Source organism: Heptranchias perlo, chromosome 20 (assembly GCF_035084215.1).
Source record: "Heptranchias perlo isolate sHepPer1 chromosome 20, sHepPer1.hap1, whole genome shotgun sequence".
NCBI lineage: Eukaryota > Metazoa > Chordata > Chondrichthyes > Hexanchiformes > Hexanchidae > Heptranchias > Heptranchias perlo.
In genome coordinates this window covers 3960673-3978461 of record NC_090344.1, presented here as the reverse complement: position 1 = coordinate 3978461, position 17789 = coordinate 3960673, and the positions used below count along the sequence as shown (strand labels likewise).

Here is a 17789-nt window from a genome sequence, read left to right as displayed (position 1 = left end):
GAAATAACAAAGTCCGCACAGCAGCCGGCGGCATGCGTTCAGTTCGAAACCTGTCCAAAAGAACATACAGTCTCAGAGTTCTCCTGTCATAACCTTCTTCATTCTCTTCTGCAGCCGTGTCGGATTTGTCGCTTGCAGCTGCGATGACCCAATGATTTAGGCGTTAGACTTGCAATGTTATTTTCCAACCCAGCTTCGACGCAACACACGTGGAGAAAGGAAAATGTCTCGAAATGGTGCGCAGATTGAAGCTGAGGGCGAATGTCGCACAATTCACGCGATTTTATGAATGGGGAATGAAAATAATCCTGAATTCAAACCCCGGCTTCCCACATGACAAACGAGAATTCTATCACTGAGACAGCAAAGTCAGCACATTAACAAGCTTGAAGTTTCCAGTTGGAAACCTGTCTGAGAGAACAAAGTGTCACAGATCTCGTGTGATAACCCTACCCATTCTGATTTACAGCCGTGCATCATAAACGTTTGCAGCTGCGATGGCCGAGTGGTTAAGGCGTTGGACTTGAAATCCAATGGGGTTTCCCTGCATAGGTTCGAATCCTGTTCGCAGCGCTCGTTTTTAAAGTTTCTTCAATAATCAAATACATATGAAATGGAACGAACGGACCTTGTTCGCTCCCTCAGAGAGGTGCTCCATCGCCAACGACGCTTTTAATTCGGAGCCCAATGGTCTCCAGCAAAATTGCAAGACACGTGAAGGAATCTCTCTCAAGCTCCATCCGAAATTCTGCTCGTTCGCAGAACTTGACATTTATAGTATTTGTTTCCATACTTCAATCTCTCCCTGTCTCTGTTTCTTGACTCTCTGTGTTTTCTCCTTTCGGACTTCTCAGGCTTCATTGAACAGCCAAGGATGATCGAACCTGCAACACGAACAGAGAAGGGTAAAGGTGGAAAGACTGCAACGGAGAAGCAAAGCTGCAAACCAGCTGATGAATTCGCAACTAATGTCCACACATTTATGTCTCTTCGCCCTCACAGTGAAAAATCAGCAATTTGAGTCCAGTACACTTATGGTAGAGTGTATCATATGCGGATGTTGAGACCGACACCAATCGAACCGTTGCCGTGATGATGAAAGCGCTGAATCCTAAACACTGGACCACAAGGAAACGCTGAAAATTCTTTGCTGTGAACAAGCAGAGCAACGCGGCCTTTCCGACTTATCCCTTTGTAATTCAGGTCATTTTCGGGCCAGACAAGCTGCTCACACAAAATGGTATTTTCTGTTCAAGCTACTATCGCGACAGAAGGTGATGTTCAGGTAATGACAGCACCAAGTGCACGTAGGCATGTACATGAAATGGAAAGTGAGGTAAAATACTCCCACAAGCTGGCGGTGTAAATGTTTCCATTTCCAAAATTCACGTTCCGAATCAATGCAGCTCCTGGGAAAACTGCAAGGCAAAGCAGGTCCATCGTGAATCGTTTGACGCAACTGGCAGTTTAAAGTGACATCTCCTGCTGCTTCTGTGGAGAGTGAGGGAGAGAGACTGTCGGTATCTGCGTAGAGTTTGATTTTGTACAGAACTTTACAGAGAAAGAGTAAATATACCGGGTCTGTGAGATGTTCTATATTATTCATATTTGACGACAGGAATATCCGCAGTCAGAAGCTGAAAAGAAGGGAGAGACAAGAGGCCTGAGAATAAACACAGAGCTGAATGAATCACGGAAGAGTGAAAGAAAAATAAATGTCATCAGTTCCATCGTATCCGGTGCGCAATCTTGGGAGCTCCCCGATGGACTGGTGGATAAAATTCAGTGCTCCCACCGCCGCGTGGTTCGATCCCCGGTCAGGAAATCAACTTTAGTAAGAGTTATGAACTTATTAAATTAATTACATGAAGAAAATTAAACCCTGTTCACAGCTGAATGACTGCTTTAATCATCATTAATCAACCGATAACTTTCTATTTCAGACTGAAGGAGATACTGACGTGGTTACCGAGAGACAGTCAAAACTTTAATGAGAATTTTGTGCTTTGATGTGATGAAATTTCTTCATTTTATAGACTGCATCTTCAGAGTGGGATCAAAAACTCAGTGCAGTCGTTGTTAAATTTGACATTAACAGGCAATTGTCTCCGTTTATCACAGGAACGCCCAGACCGGTTCTGCGATCAAGATGAAACTAACGCAACAAGGAACTTCTGACACAACACGAAACGCATCGGGCTGTGACAAAAATTCCCACCATTTTGCTTTTCCAAAATAAACGGTGTGACATTCATTCTCTGAACATAGAAACAGTCTGGTCTCGCTCACGACAGAAATCTCCATGTCACAGCGAACCAGCTCTCCTGCAGCTGGTGCGACCTCCCTTCGGGCCTTTCGGGGGGTTGTCTGACAAGGAGAATAGTGATTTCCGTGAAGCCAATGTTCCATTCCTTTATATGATTCATGTGCCTGATTTCCGACCGCAGGGTAAATGGTGGAATATCAGCCCTGCTCAGCTGGCAATGATTCCGGTACATTTTCTTGCTTCCAAAGCATGCGTTGAAACTCTGGAACTTTGAGGCGATGAATCCTTGAGGAAAAGTGAAATAAGGGCTCGAACAATCAAACTTTCACGCTAACGGATAATACCGCCGAGAACAGGTGAAGAGCTCACCTGCTAAACCAATAATACACTGGGCTAAACTTTGAGATTGCAGCGACAAATATAATAACGGTCTACAGTCAGTCCAAGATGAATGGTTGAAACTTGCAGGAGTGAAAATGCAACCAACCGGCCTTCACTCTTAAACCAGCAACTATGAAGAAAAACATGCCGCACAAATACTCGATTTCAGTGCGGTGACACTGGGCCAGAGTAAAGCTCAGTTAATTTGATTGCCGAGTGGCTGGAGGGTGGATTTGGAACTCCTGACCGATTGCACTGCGCATTTTCCAGATCTGCTTGGAGCACCAATCACTTCACTTCATCACTTACAAGGACAATTCGATTCTCGGTTTCTTTTCCCTGACGATTGATGAATTTTACAAATTGGAAGCGATCAATATCAAAGCTAAACGCGCCACCGACATGATCACAGATACAAAGCGGCCACACTCTGCTTCAGTGAGATGAAAGTCAAGAGCGATTTCACGGTCGAATGTAATGGCGAACAAAATTGATTCAATGAAAGTTCAGGTCGTTGAGGTGCCATTAAAGTCCTGTTTGTTTCTATTGAACTTCTTCCCAAAGCGTTTGAGATTCAAGTGGGACGATTTCGGGACGTTATTTCCTTTTATGCAAATGTTTCAACTGCAGTTCAAGATCAAAATTCCTGGGACCACAGTTGTTCACATTTTGTCGGTGCTGGGACCACTGCTGTTCACAATTTATCGGTGCTTGGACCACTGTTCACAATTTATCGGTGCTGGGACTACTGTTGTTCACAATTTATCGGTTCTGGGGCCACTGTTGTTCACAATTTATCAGTGCTGGGACCACTGATGTTCAAAATTTATCGGTGTTAGGACCACAGTTGTTCACAATTTATCAGTGGTGGGACCACTGTTGTTCACAATTTATCAATGGTGGGACCACTGTTGTTCAAAATTTACATTCATGATTTGGACACGGGAATCGGAAGTACAATTTCAAAATTTAGGGACGACACCTAATTGCGAGCTGTACTTTATACAAAGGAAAAATGAGAAAAATAAAGGAAGACATCAGTAAATTTGCAGAATGGGCGTGTAAATGGCAAATTAATTACAATATTTGTTGTGTACTCCGTTGCCTTTTTGCACCCCCCCCCCACCCCAAATAACTCACACTTCTTCAGATTGAATTGCATTTGCCACTTTTCCATCCACCTGTCCGCTCTATGGATATCTTCCTGCGGTCTGCAGCTTTCCTCCTCACTATCAACCACAGGAACAATTTTTGTATCATCTGCAAATTTCTTAACCATGCCCCCTACATTTAAGTCTAAATCAATGATCTGTACCATGAAAAGCAGGGACCTAGTACGAAGCCGCATGGAACCCCACTCGAAACAGCCTTCCACACGTCGACCACAACCGCTTGCTTCCTGCCACTCAGCCAATTTTGGATTCAACTTGCCAATGTCCCTTGGATCCAATGGGCTTTTACATTTTTGACCAATCTGCCATGTAGGACTTTGCCAAAAGCCTCGCTAAAATCCATATAGACTACATCAATCGCGCTACCCTCATCGATCCTCCTTGATACTTCCTCAAATAATTCAATTGAAACGACCTTCCCTTCACAAATCCACACTGACTGTCCCTGATTAATCCGTGCCTTTCTAAATGACGATTCATACTTTCCGTCAGAATTGTGCTCAATAATTTACCCACCATCGAGTTTAGGCTGACTGGCCTGTATTTACTCGATCTTTCCATTTTTCCCTTTTTAAACAATGTTACAACGTTAGCAATCCTCAAATCCTCCAGCACGACACCTTTTGCCAGGGTGGATTGGAAAATGATGGTCAGAGCCTCCGCTTTTTCCTTCCTTGCTTCTGTTAACATCCTGGGATATATTTCATCTGGGCCTGGAGATTCAGGTGGAGCGATTTGAGGACTTATTTTTCCTATTTGCAAACGTTTGTACCGCAGGTCAAGATCACAAGTCGAGGTCCAAATTTGGACGAGTTCCGACTTTGAACCTCAAATCGTGAATTATGCCCCCACCACAACGAGCCCAGAAACAAGAACGTGTCCTTAAATTAACGTGTGGCAGACACATTCTATGAGAGGTCTGTCTGGACAATGAAAGGGCGTTTTTGAACAGTCATCTTGCTATCCGTTTCCTCCTGAAACCTGAAAAAAGACAAACACCACAGTGTTAATTTGTCGCTTAATTCCACAAATTAGGTAAAATAATAAGCTGTGCAAGGCACTGCTGGGAGTTGAACCCAGGATCTCCTGTTTACTAAACAGATGCTTTAACCAGCTAAGCCACAGCGCCAATTGATGATGCAGTAGCCCCACCTCCTCGCACTAATATCTATCAGCGACACTTCACTATTGGGGGTTCAGGCCGTTTCATCTCTGTCCATTTCGCCTTTCCGTTCACCTGTGCATTCCGACACTGACTGGATTTCTCTCTGTGTTTATCTTTGTGTTTCCATCAGTGCGTTGATACACGGATGATTATGTGTGATTGTATTTGTTACATTACATAAATTAGGGCTTCAGACAATTCTCGCTCTGACATTGGAGAACTATTGAGCCGAACTTTACAGCGAAGTGTTGTTTATTGTGGTGCTGAAACTAAAAAATCGTAAGAGGAGCAAAAAGGGAAAAGGAGTAAAACTTGTGAGGGAAAATTAGGACAACTCTCAACGTTTTTACAAGTATATTAAGAGAAAGAAAGGAGGCTTAGCGTAACTTGGGCCGCTTAAAAACAGATGGAGGTGATATTGTAATTGAAAATCAGGAAATGGCAGTTGCTCAATTTTTACTTTGCATCAGTTGTCACAGAAATTGATGAGGATAACATCCCAGAGACACGAGGAAAACTGTTAATAAATCACGGGGATTCGTATAAGTAAAATAACGGCAATGGAGAAAATAATTAGGCTAAAGATAGACAAATCTCCAGGACCTGATGTTCACCATCCCAGGGATTAAAAGGAATAGGTGAGGAAATTGTGCATGCTTTCGTCATGATTGATCAAAACTCTCTTGATTCGGGAATTGTTATTTAACGAAGAGCATCTGGATTGGAGGCTTCTGTTTGAGAAAGATCTCGAAGTGATAATTGAGACACCGAAAATGAAGCTGTTTGGCAGGAGCGCTGATGCTTTCGGTTTTGCGCTGCTCTCGTTTTGCACAATTGTTAAGCGTGCGTTACTTCTTTACAGCAGTGTGGGCTCCTGAAATGACCAGGTTGTGATTTCGAGCGTCTTCTAAAACAATCAAAACTTTTACTCCGAACATTTTGACTGGAGTTCAAGGTACAACTGGTCTGTTCCATAACGCATTTACTTCTTAGTGTTCCCATGTGGGCTCTTGGGTTCCTCTGGTCTACCGTCTTGCAATAGGAAGTGCCAGTTTATTTGTTCATCGGGGGAGAGGGGGCTTTTAGCGGCATCTCACATGGCAAAGGGGCCGTTACGAGATATTTAAATCTAAAGAACCAAACAAACAATTCTTCTTTTCGTTAAGCCGATATTCATCGGTTGGAAGTGTCGTGTGGGGAAAATTTGGAAGGGAAATATTCTGCCTGGTGTCACTGTGTAACGGGAGAAATTATTCAGCTTACAGATGTTAATACGCTGAAAGGTCGAGAGGCCTTTTCCAGCTCCCGTGTGGGACAAGTTCAGCTTTTGAGCCGCTGGGTAAAGTGTGATTTTAATTGCTGCTAACGAATGACAAGACATTTGGCACAAACAAGAAGAATTATAAACTCACGAGTTCACTGCCCATGTTTCTTACATCATGTTCAACAGGAACAAGGATTCTCCTCAACACGTTACTGAGAATTTTATCAAACGGACCTCACCCTTGCTCGACGGCTGCAGGGATAATTCAGAGACCTCCCATGAATACGTACGATGGGAGCTTATGTAGTATCGAGCCTGGGTAGCTCAGTCGGTGGAGTATCAGACTAAAGTGGGTAGTGAGATGATGGTTCAGCGTTTAACTCCCTATCCAGGCTCCAAATTGCTGAACAGCTGGCAAGCTGTATCTTTGCAGCGGGACCTGCGATTTGTTGTCAAAGCTTCGGTATTATCTTGTATCCCAGGGATGGGCAGTAATGCGCTGTCTGAGGCGGTTCCCGATCAGGAATTCAACTTTTACAAAATACTTTACTGTATTAGTTCACTGTATTAACTTGTCAAAACTGATTAAACACTGTAAAAAAGACGAATATTTGTTCAAATCGCCATTAATCAACCAGTAACTTTTTGTTTCCAGCTGAAAGAAATGCTAACTTTTTTTATGCGCTCATTCACCAGGCCGAAATTAGGGAGTTCAGAGGGGAAGTGAAAAAGGAAATGAGAGGCACAGAGAAATATGACTATAGACTGACGGCCAGCATAAAAGTGAATCCAAAAGTTTTCGACAGGCATGTAAACATTCAACGGGTTGTAAGGGGAGGGGAGAGGCCGATTAGGCCCGATAAAGGAGATCTACTGATGGAGACAGAGGGGATGGCCTCGGTACCAAATGAGTACTTTGCATCTGTCTTTACCAAGAAGATGCTGCCAGAGTCTCAGCAAAAGAAGGTATAGTTAAGATACTGGATGGTCTAAAAATTGAAAAAGAAGAGGCAATTGAACGGCTGGCTGTACTTAAAGTGGATAAACCACCAGGTCCGGATGGGATGCATGCTCGGTTGCTGAGGGAAGTTAAGGTGGAAATTGCGGAGGTACTGGCCATAATCAACAAACATCCTTAGATATGTGGGTGGTGCCAGAGGACTGGAGAATTGCAAAGGTTAAACCCTTGTCCAAAAAAGGGTGTACGATTAAACCCAGCAACTATCGGCCAGTCAGTTTAACCTCAGTGGTGGGGAAACGTTTAGAAACGATAACCCGGGACAGAATTAACAGCCACTTGGACGAGGGTGGATTGATTAGGGAAAGGCAGCACGGATTTGTTAAAGGCAAATCGTGGTTAACTGACCTGTTAGAGTTTTTTGATGAGGTAACAGAGAGGATAGATGAGGGCAATTTAGTTGATGTGGTGTATGTGGACATTCAAAAGGTGTTTGCTAAAGTGCCGCATGGTGGGCTTCTCATCAAGATTGCGGCCCATGGAATAAACGGGGCAGAAACAACATAAATGCAGAATTGACGAACAGCAGGAAACAGATTACTGGTGAACTGTTGTTTTTCGAACTGGCGAGAGGTGTACAGTGGCGTTCCCCAGGGATCAGTGCTGAGACCACTGCTTTTCTTGATACATATTAATGACTTGGACTTGAGTGCACAGAGCACAATTTCAAAATTTGCAGATGAAACAAAACTTGGAACAGTAGTAAACAATGATAAGGATCGTGATGGACTTCAAAGGATATGGACAGGCTGGTGGCTTGGGCGGAGACGGGGCAGATGAAATTTAACGCAAAAAAAATGCGAAGTGATACATTTCGGTCGGAAAAACGAGGAGAGGCAAAATAAACTCCAGGACACAAATGTAAATGCGGTAGAGGAACAAAGAGGGGTTTATGTGTACAAATCGTTGAATGTGGCAGGGCAGGTTGAGAAAGCGGTTAAAAAGCATACGGGATCTTGGGCTTTAGAAATAGATGTTTTGAGTACAAAAGTACAAAAGTATAGAAGTCAGGATGAAACTTTACAACACACTGGTTCGAACACAACTGAAATTTTGTGTGGGGTTCGGGACACCGCACTTCAGGAAAGATGTGAAGGCCTTCGAGGGGGTGCAGAAAAAAATACTGTCATAATTCCAGGGATAAGGGACTTTACTTACGTGGATAGACCGGAGAATCTGAGGTTGTTCTCCTTGGAACAGAGACGGTTTTGTAGAGATTTGATAGAGGTATTCAAAATCATGAAGGATCTGGACATGGAAGATGGAGAGAAACTGTTCCCATTGGCGGAAGAGTCAAGAACCAGAGGACAGAGATTTAAAGTGATTGGCAAAATAACCAAAGGTGACATGAGGAAAAACTTTTTTTACACAGCGAGAGGTTCGGATCTCGAATGCACTGCCCGAGGGTGTGATGGAGGCAGATTCAATCACGGCCTTCAAAGGGGAGCTGGATCAGTCCTTGAAAGGAATAAAAATGCAGGGCTTTGGGGAAAGGCGGGGGAGTGGTTCTAGCTGGATTGCTCTTGCAGAGATCTCGCACGGACTCGATGGCGCGAATGGCCTCTTTCCGTGCTATCAGCTTTCTATGATTCAATTCTATGTGTTGTTTGCAATGCAAAGGGAACAGAGCGTGCCATAAATCGGCACGACTCTGAGTATCCTCACAAGCAATGTATTTTAAGAGCAACTAATTCTGAAACGTCTTACTTGATAACTCAAGTCGTGCACTCGAAAGCAATTTGGTCAAGGGAGACTAATATTGGTGATTGGAGATAGTTGGTGCACAACTTGATATTGCTGTCCACCCGAACAGAAAACGAGATTGGATGGATCGAAGTGGTCTGAAAGGATGGTCGATCGGCTGTGAGACGCAACCAACTTTTACACTGGCTGCACAGCTAAAGTAACAGCGGCTCGTTGGTCTAGGGGTATGATTCTCGCTTAGGGAGTTTCATTTGAGTGATATGCGAGAGGTCCCGGGTTCAAATCCCGGGCGAGCTCTCATGTGTTTCTTCTTTTAGTGAAAAGTCACCAATTGTCTTCTCACATCTTTTCAGTTTTGCTGTTGGTGGAACTGAATTCTATCCGGATGATGTTTGAGCTCCAGTGGACTGAATGCCGAAGTTTCGTCGACCCAATACACATGAAGCAAATAAAATGTCTCAAGATGATGAGGAGATTGAAACTGAATTTGGATTTTTCCCAATTCAGGCGGATATTAGATGACGGGATAGAAAGCCACATATCCAAGTTTGCCGATGACACCAAGATGGGCAGCATTGTAAGCAGTGCAGATGAAAGCATAAAATTACAGAGAGGCATTAATATAAAAAATGAACGTGCAAAATTGTGGCAAATCGATATGAATTTCGTCAAGTGTGAGGTCATCCACTTTGGACCTAAAAGGATAAATCAGAGTACTTTCTAAATGGTGAAAAGCTCGAAACAGTGGAGGTCCAAAAAGACTTAGGGGTCCATGAACATACATCATTAAAATGTCATGGACAGGTACAAAAAATAATCAAAAAGGTTAATGGAATGTTGGTCTTTATATCCAGAGGACTAGATTCAAGGTGATAGGCATTATGATACAGTTATACAAAGCTCTGGTTGGACCACACCTGGAGTATTGCCTTCAGTTCTGGGCAACGCACCTTAGGAAGGATATATTCGCTATGAAGGGAGTGCAGCGTCGATTTACCAGAATGTTGCCTGGACTCCACAGTTTAAATTACGCGGAGAGATTACATAAACTCGGGTTTGCCTCGAATTCAGTCGATTAAGTGCTGATTTGATCGAACATTTCAAAATATTAAGGGGAACTGATGGGGTAAATAGAAAAAAACGTTTTCCGCCCGTTAGCGTGTCTCGGACTCGGGGTCATAGCTAAAAATTAGTGTCAGGACTTTCAGGAGTGAAGTTGGGAAACACCTCTGCAAGCAAAGGGAGGGAAAAGTTTGGAACTCTGTTCCGCAAACGGCAGTTGATGCGAGCTCAATTGTTAATTTTAAAACTGAGATTGATAGATTTTTGTTAACCAAAGGCATTAAGGGACATGGGGCTAAGGCGATAATATGCAGTTAGGTTACATGTCAACCAGGATCTCACTGAATTGCGCATAAGGCTTGAGGGGCGAAATAGTATACTTTTGTTCTTCAGTTCCTCATTGTTACAGAATGATCCTGCATTGTATCGGGAATCGAACCAAGGTCTCCAGCGTAACAAGTAAGAATTCGACCCCTGCACAACCAATGCGCGCGTTTGTAACAGCAGCATGTGTCCATTTGGAATCCGATCTGAATGAACATGCCGTTTACAGCTGCGGTGGCCGAGTGTTTAAAGCGTTGGACTCAAAATTCAATTGAGGTTTTCCTGCCCAGGTTTGAATTCTGCTCGCAGAGCTACTGTTTAAAGATCCCTTCAGTGCTGAAATAGATTAATTGGAGTTAATTGACCGCGTTTCTCTCTCTCCCAGAATGAGAGATTCTCCAGCGAGGCCGGTGCTTTTAACTTGTGTCCAATCTTCTCTTGCAAGATTTCAAGACCCAAGAAGGAATCTCTCCCAATCTGTAACATAAATTCTGCTAGTTTGCAAAACCTGACATTTATACTCTTTATTTTCTTTGCCTGCATCTCTCTATCTCTCCATGTCTCCGTCTCTTGTCTCTCTGTATTGTCCACAATGGACTTCTCAGGATTCCTTGAACGGCGATGGCTGATCTAACCGGCAACAATAGCAGAGAAGGGTAAAGAATAAAAAGACTGAGGAAGTAGGAAAAGGAAAGGTGCAACCCAGCTGATAAATTCGTAGCTAATGTTTCCACATTCGTGGCTCTTCGTTCTCATGGTGAATGAAAGCAGCAATTTGAGTAAAGTGTACTTATGGTGGAGTGTAAACTATGACGATGCCGAGACAGACGACAATGTCGTTTCAGAGTAATTCATTCTGTAAAGTGTTACTTGATAATACAAGTCGTACATTCAAAACAAATTTGATAAAGAGAGAGTAATATTGTTGATCTGAAATAATTAGTTTAGAACCTGATATTGCTCTACATCGTATATCGTACAAGAAAGCGAGTTTGGATGGCCATGGTATTCTGAAAGAATGGCGGATCGGCTGCGTAGCAGCGAAATTTTACAGTGGCTGCACGGCTCTGTTGCCAGTTGGACTTTGGATCTGATTCTCGCTCAGGGAGTTTCACTGGTTCAAATCAATCCCAGTATGAGCCCCCTTGCGTCCCCATTTTTCGTCAAAAACCACCAATTGGCTTCTCACATCTTTGAAGCAAGTGCAGGAGGCAGGTTTGACTTATCTCCAGCCGAGCATGTTTGAACACCAGAGGACAGAATGCAGAGGGTATGTCCACGAAAGACACGTCGGCGAAATGAAGATCATCTTTCAAGAAGTTGTACAGATTGAAGCCGGCTCATGAATTTATCCCAATTCAGGCGATCTCATGGGTGCAGATACAAAACGTCAAGGAAGCTGCATTGGCCTGGAACCAAACCCCTGGTTTCGCCGTCGGCAGGCGAGAGTTCGACCCTGAACCACCAATCCACACACGGCTGCAGGCTGCACGTGTAGCGTTGGATCCAAGTCTGGAACATGCAGTCTGGCAGAGTTCCTGTGATTATCCTGCGCAGTCTCCAACCGCGTGCTATCTGTGGGTGACCAAACGAGTGGGTCAAGCATGGTCTTGAAATTCACTGAGATTCGAAATCACTTCAAACCGCCACTGTAAAATGGTCAAATAAATAAGAGCTGTCGTTACCAGGCAGTGTTTACTTTTTTCAGAAATAATGTAAGAATCCAGCCCTATGTACACGTCTAAGATTTCACGGCATGCGACGAATTTCCTTTAAGCTGCCACCTAAATTCTGCTCAATGACAGAATTGGAGATTTATACTATTTTTCTTTGCATGTATCTATCTATCTCTGTCTGCGTTTCTTCACTTTCGCTGTTGATCCCGAATGGACTTATCAGGCTGCCTTCAACAGCCAGGTCTGGAAACCCGGGATGGGAAAAGGCTGTCGGTTCTTCGTCCAATTGTTGGATTTCGACGGGTTGAGTTTTGCTATTTTCCGTCTCCGTTTTCGGAAAATATAAACCGAGATGGGATTTCCCCTGCTCGGGTCCCGTCACCTGCGGATAATGGGAATGAACCCGATCTATCATCCGGTCCTAATATCTGTATTCTCATTGTTTAACAATAAAATTACGGGGTTACAGTTATTTTCAGGATACATTTTAGAAATTCAGACTTATTCGAAAACTAGAAGCACGTGGGATTAAAGGGCCGGTGGTAACGTGGGCAAGTAATAGGCTGGGGGATAGGAGGCAGAGAGTAGTGGTGAACGGATGTTTTTCTGACTGGGGAGAAATATGCAGTGGAATCCCCCAGGGGTCGGTATTAGGACTATTGCTTTTCTTGTTATATATAAATGTCTTGGATGTGGGAATAGGGAATACAATTTCGAAGTTTGCGGATGATACAGAACTTGGCAACGTTGTAAATAGTGAGCATGATGATAGCAGACTTCAGGAGGACATGGAGAGACTGGTGAAATGGGAGGTCACGTGACAGATTTAACGCCGATCAGTGTGAAGTGATGCACTTTTAGAAGAAGAACATGGAGAGGCAGTATAATCTAAATGGAACAATTTATGGGGGGTTCCAAGAGCAGAGGAACCTGGGGGGTTCATATTCAGAAAACAGGGCAAGTTGATAAGGCGGTTAAGAAAGCATATGGGATACTTCGCTTTGTAAATAGGGGCATTGAATACAAAAAATGGAAATCATACTAATCCTTACAAATCAGTGTTCAGGTCTCATCTGGAGTATATTGTACAGATCTGGGCACCACACTTTAGGATGAAAAGGGATTGAAGAGGATTCAGAGCAGGTTGACCTGGATGATACCAGGGATGAGGCACTTCAGTTATTTGGAGAGATTGGAGAAGCTGGGATTATTCTCCTTGCAGCAGAGATGGTTAACGGGAGACCTAATAGAGGTATTCAAAATAATGAGAGGTTTTGAAAGAGCAAGTAGGGAGAAACTGTTTCCTCTGGCATGTGGGTTGGTAACCAAAGATCATAGATTTAAAATAATTGGGAAAAGAACTAGAGGGGAATTGAGGAGAATTTTTTTCACACAGAGGGTTGTTAAGATCAGGAACACACTTCCTGAAAGGGTGGTGGAAGCCGATTCCATGGGATCATTCAAAAGGCAATTGGACATAATTGAAGAGGATTAATTTGCAGTGTTATGGGGAAAAATCTGGGGTGTGGGTCTAATTTGGACAGGTCTTCGAAAAGGCCGACACTGGCACGACGGCCGAATGGCCTCCTTCTGTGCTGTAAGATTCTATGATTCTACGATTACCTTCTGAATCATTACAATTGAAGCTATTCAGTGTTGAGCAACCAAGAAAATTATAACCGTGATATTCTGCTTCTCCATTCCCTTATGAATATCGCAGATTATACTGTCCAGGCGGGGGTGGGTCTGAATGGGGGATAGAGTGCGGAGCTTGGAATGGAAGCCCAGCAGAATGAACTTGGTCTCATCAGTTTTTGTTATTTTTCCGACCAGTTGCCCGAAGCAGGCGGTGAACCTTTTTCTCGAGAGAGGATCGTCATTTCAGTTCAGAAGGAAAAAGGTATCAAGAAAATCGCGTAAAACGCACACAGAATGATCCGGGACTTACAGCACATCCCTTTTAAACAGACACAGACACGGAATGATCCGGACATAAATCATAATTATGGGACATAAGTTTCTCTTACGTTGACCATAAGATTTACTCATTTTACAATGACACCAATGTGCACTCTGATATTTCACGATCTCACAATCTCACAATCTCAACACCTTCCTGGAAGGAACTGTTGCTGATTTCAGCAAACAATGCAAAACCCTCCGTCTGCCGTTTCGAGAAGGATGGGACTTTGACCAGACCTTCTGGGTGGACTGAATGGGAGAAACAAAACTTAAACGCAATAACGACGAAGATGGGATTCGAACCTACGCGTGCAGAGCACAATGGATTAGCAGTCCATCGCCTTAACCTCTCGGCCACCTCGTCGCATACGGAAACATGCGAAACCCCCTTTATTCAAAATTAAAATTCTGGCGATGTTGCCAATCTGAAATAAAAACTGTCAATGTGTATATCCTCAGCAGGTCAGGCAGAATCTTTCGACACAGAAACAGAGTTAACGTTTCAGGTCCATGACCATCACATGAGTATTCCAACTCACTCAACTTGCGCCTTGTAAATGGGTGAACGGCTTTAGGGAGTTAGAAGGTGAGTCTCTTGGCGCAGAATATCCAGCCTCTGACCTGCTCTTGTCGCCACAATATTTATGTAGCTGGTCCAGTTATGTTTCTGGTTAATGGTGACCACCAGTATGTTGATAGTGGGGGATTCGGCGATGTTACTAACGAATCCCCACAGAAGAGATTTACTGTAATGATTCCAGGGATGAGGGGTATAAGTTTCATGAATAGATTGGAGAAGCTGGGGTTGTTCTGCTTGGAACAGAGACGGTTACGAGGAGATTTGATGGAGGTATTCAAAATCATGAAGGATCTAGACAGAGGAGATAGAGAGAAACTGTTCCAATTGGCGGAAGGTTCAAGGACCAGAGAACATAGATTTAAGGTGTTTGGCAAAAGAACCAAAGGTGACATGAGGAAAAACTTTTCGACACAGCGAGTGTTTCGGGTCTGGAATACACCGCCCGAGGGGGTGGTGGAGGCAGATTCAATCATGGTGTTCAATAAAGAACTGGATAAGTATTTGAAACGAAAGAGAATACAGGTCTACAGGGATAGGGTGGGGGAGTGGGTCTGTCTGGATTGCACTTGCAGAGAGCCGGCACGGACTCGATGTGCCGAATGGCCTCTTTTCGTGCTGTGACCTTTCTATGATTCTATTCTATTTGTGGGAGGCGATGCGAAGCGACCGGAGCGTGACGTAAATCGACCTGCTCATGTCCATTCCCTGATAATAAATCCTTGTGTGATGCAAAGAAGAAATTCATAATTATGGTGCATATCTTTTATATTATACTGACTATAAGAGGTACTCGGTTCACCAGGGCGCCATTGTGCACATTGATTGATGCTTCACCTCGATCACCACTTGAAGTCCCAACACCTCCGTCCAAGAAACAGTTGGGTGGCAATCCAGACTTTGCTGAATTTTGCAAACAGGTTTAAACCAGCAATGCGGAAAAGCACTTCTTATCAAAGAAGGGTTTTTGGTGAGGCGGCGAAAATGGAAGGGTGCACACATTCTGGCAGAAGTGAGATTCGAACCCTCATAATTCAGAGATGGAAACCAACATCTCAGACAGCGCAGTTATTCACGCAATTGGTAAGCCATTTAGATCGGATGACAAAGCTCATACAGCTGAAACGTTTCCTCTGGTTCTTTCACCACAGGTGCTGCCTGACCTGCTCAGCGTTTTCAGCATTTTCTGTTTTCATTTTTGTGATTTCACAATGGCTGTTTGCCTGAAAACACCCAATTTGACCCAAGGACGCAGCTCGCACTTTACTTTCCTCACGCGCTTAAAGTCTGCCGTTTCCGAACTAAATCTCCTCCACGCCGAGCTTTCAAAGGACCTTTCGCTCACGGCCAACCTCCTGTAATCGACACCTTTTCACCATTGCCGCTCTTTTCATTTCTCCTCATTCCTTTTCAATCGGACATTTCCACAGACCTATTAAGATCAAGCGGAACATTTCCGACTTTCCTGCACCGCCCAGATTGCCAAAAATGCACATTTCAGCCGTCTTTCGCAGCAATGTCGCGCCGCCCGTCTCTCCCGCACATCAACTGTTCGGGGAAAAGCGCCAACGACCATGAAAACAAAACCCAGTTCTTCAGTGAACATCCCCCGTGTCACAAGATACCCCATGGAAATTTCACGGAAAAGTATGCGCTGTCCTTCCGAATGCCAGCCCTGCTTTCTTAGAGCTTGTCTCTGGAGCAGATCGAAATGTATCGACTGGTTTCAAGGCACAAATGAACATTGATGCGAACGGGACATGTGCCCCCGAGAAACAGCGGTCGATGGAGAGCAAACTTAAAGCCGGAAGAATGTGAAAGTGAATGTTAGATTCGGCAAGGCCGCAGGAAAGTCTCAATGAAATAGACCATGATCGTCGAAGGAAGGAAAAGCTGGAAGAAGCGGCAGGTCTGAATTGTGGATCATCCAGCAGAGACACATGGAGAACAAAAACAGGATAAAGACAAAGGTGCTGGGGCAGAAAGAAAAAGCACGAAATAAGAGGAATGAAAAGAGAGTGAAAGAAAGAATGGGAGAGAGGGAGGTGAAAGAAAGAAAGAGAGAAAGAAAGATAGAAGGGAGAGAGAAAATCAAGCGTGCAATACTCACCCCGCAAACGGGCGCTGCTCCCAATCGGCTACACTTGGCCCCACAGACCCTCATCCCATTCACACCATCCTTCAATACACTGTCAATGTTGTGCAGTGAAACAGAGAGTTTAAAGGTATAAAGACACACACACCATCCTAAAATACACTTTCAATACCTGTGCAGAGAGACAGAGAGTTTAAAGATGCAGAGATACTTACATACTATCCTACGGTACACATTAAACATCCGTGCAGTGAGTCAGAGAGTTTACAGGTACAGAGACACACAGCGTCCCACAATACACTTCAAATCACGTGCAGTGAGTCAGAGCGTTTCAGGATCTCGAGAAATTCACTTTCTTTTTTCAAAAGTGGTACATCCCAGAAGCAAGAGAGAGCGTGGGTCAGTCTCCCTCTCCTGATAGAGCTGAGGCTTGTCAGTCAAGAGTCCTCTCCTCCGTGTATTGGCCGTGGAGGAAGTGCAGAGTAGATTTAATAGAATACCTTCAGCCTGACCGAGGTTAGGCTGACTGGCCTGTAATTACTTGATCTATCCTTTTCTCCCTGTTTATACAACAGTACAACTTTAGCAGTCCTCCAATCCTTCGGCATATCACCTGTAACCAGGGAGGATTGGAAAATGATGACCAGAGCCTCCGTTATTTCCTTCCTTGCTTCTGTTAACAGCCTGGGATATATTTCATCGGGGTCGGGAGATTCAGGTGGAGTGATCTGCGGACTTCATTTTCCTCTTTGCAAAGATTTTCACCGCAGGTCAAGATCACAAGTCTCGGTCCAAATTAGGACTACTTCCGGGTTTGAACCTCAAATCGTGAATTATACCCTGACCTCAACGAGCCCAAAAACGAGAACGTGTCTTTAAGTTAACCCGTTGCTGACACATTCTATGAGAGGTCTGACTGTACACTGAAAGGGCGTTTTCGAAGAGTCAATCCAATATCAGTTTCCTCCTCAAACCTGAACAAATACCAAATCCAAAGTGCCATTTTGTCGCTTAATTCCACAAATTATGTAAAAATAATTAGTTATGCAAGGCACTGCTGGGAGTTGAACCTAGGATCTCCTGTTTACAAGACAGATGCTTTAACCAACTAAGCCACAGCGCC

The 17789-nt window shown here is 44.0% G+C and overlaps 4 non-coding genes across 4 annotated transcripts; 1 reads left to right on the top strand and 3 right to left on the bottom strand.

Moving 5' to 3' along the window:
* Positions 1-491: 491 nt before the first annotated feature.
* On the top strand, positions 492-573 carry trnas-uga (transfer RNA serine (anticodon UGA)). Its single transcript has one exon. It is a non-coding gene; the product is annotated as a tRNA-Ser (tRNA).
* Positions 574-4874: 4301 nt separating this feature from the next.
* trnat-agu (transfer RNA threonine (anticodon AGU)) lies at positions 4875-4948 on the bottom strand. The gene has a single exon. It is a non-coding gene; the product is annotated as a tRNA-Thr (tRNA).
* Positions 4949-14276: 9328 nt separating this feature from the next.
* Positions 14277-14358, bottom strand: trnas-gcu (transfer RNA serine (anticodon GCU)). The gene has a single exon. It is a non-coding gene; the product is annotated as a tRNA-Ser (tRNA).
* A 3357-nt stretch (positions 14359-17715) lies between these two features.
* On the bottom strand, positions 17716-17789 carry trnat-ugu (transfer RNA threonine (anticodon UGU)). Its single transcript has one exon. It is a non-coding gene; the product is annotated as a tRNA-Thr (tRNA).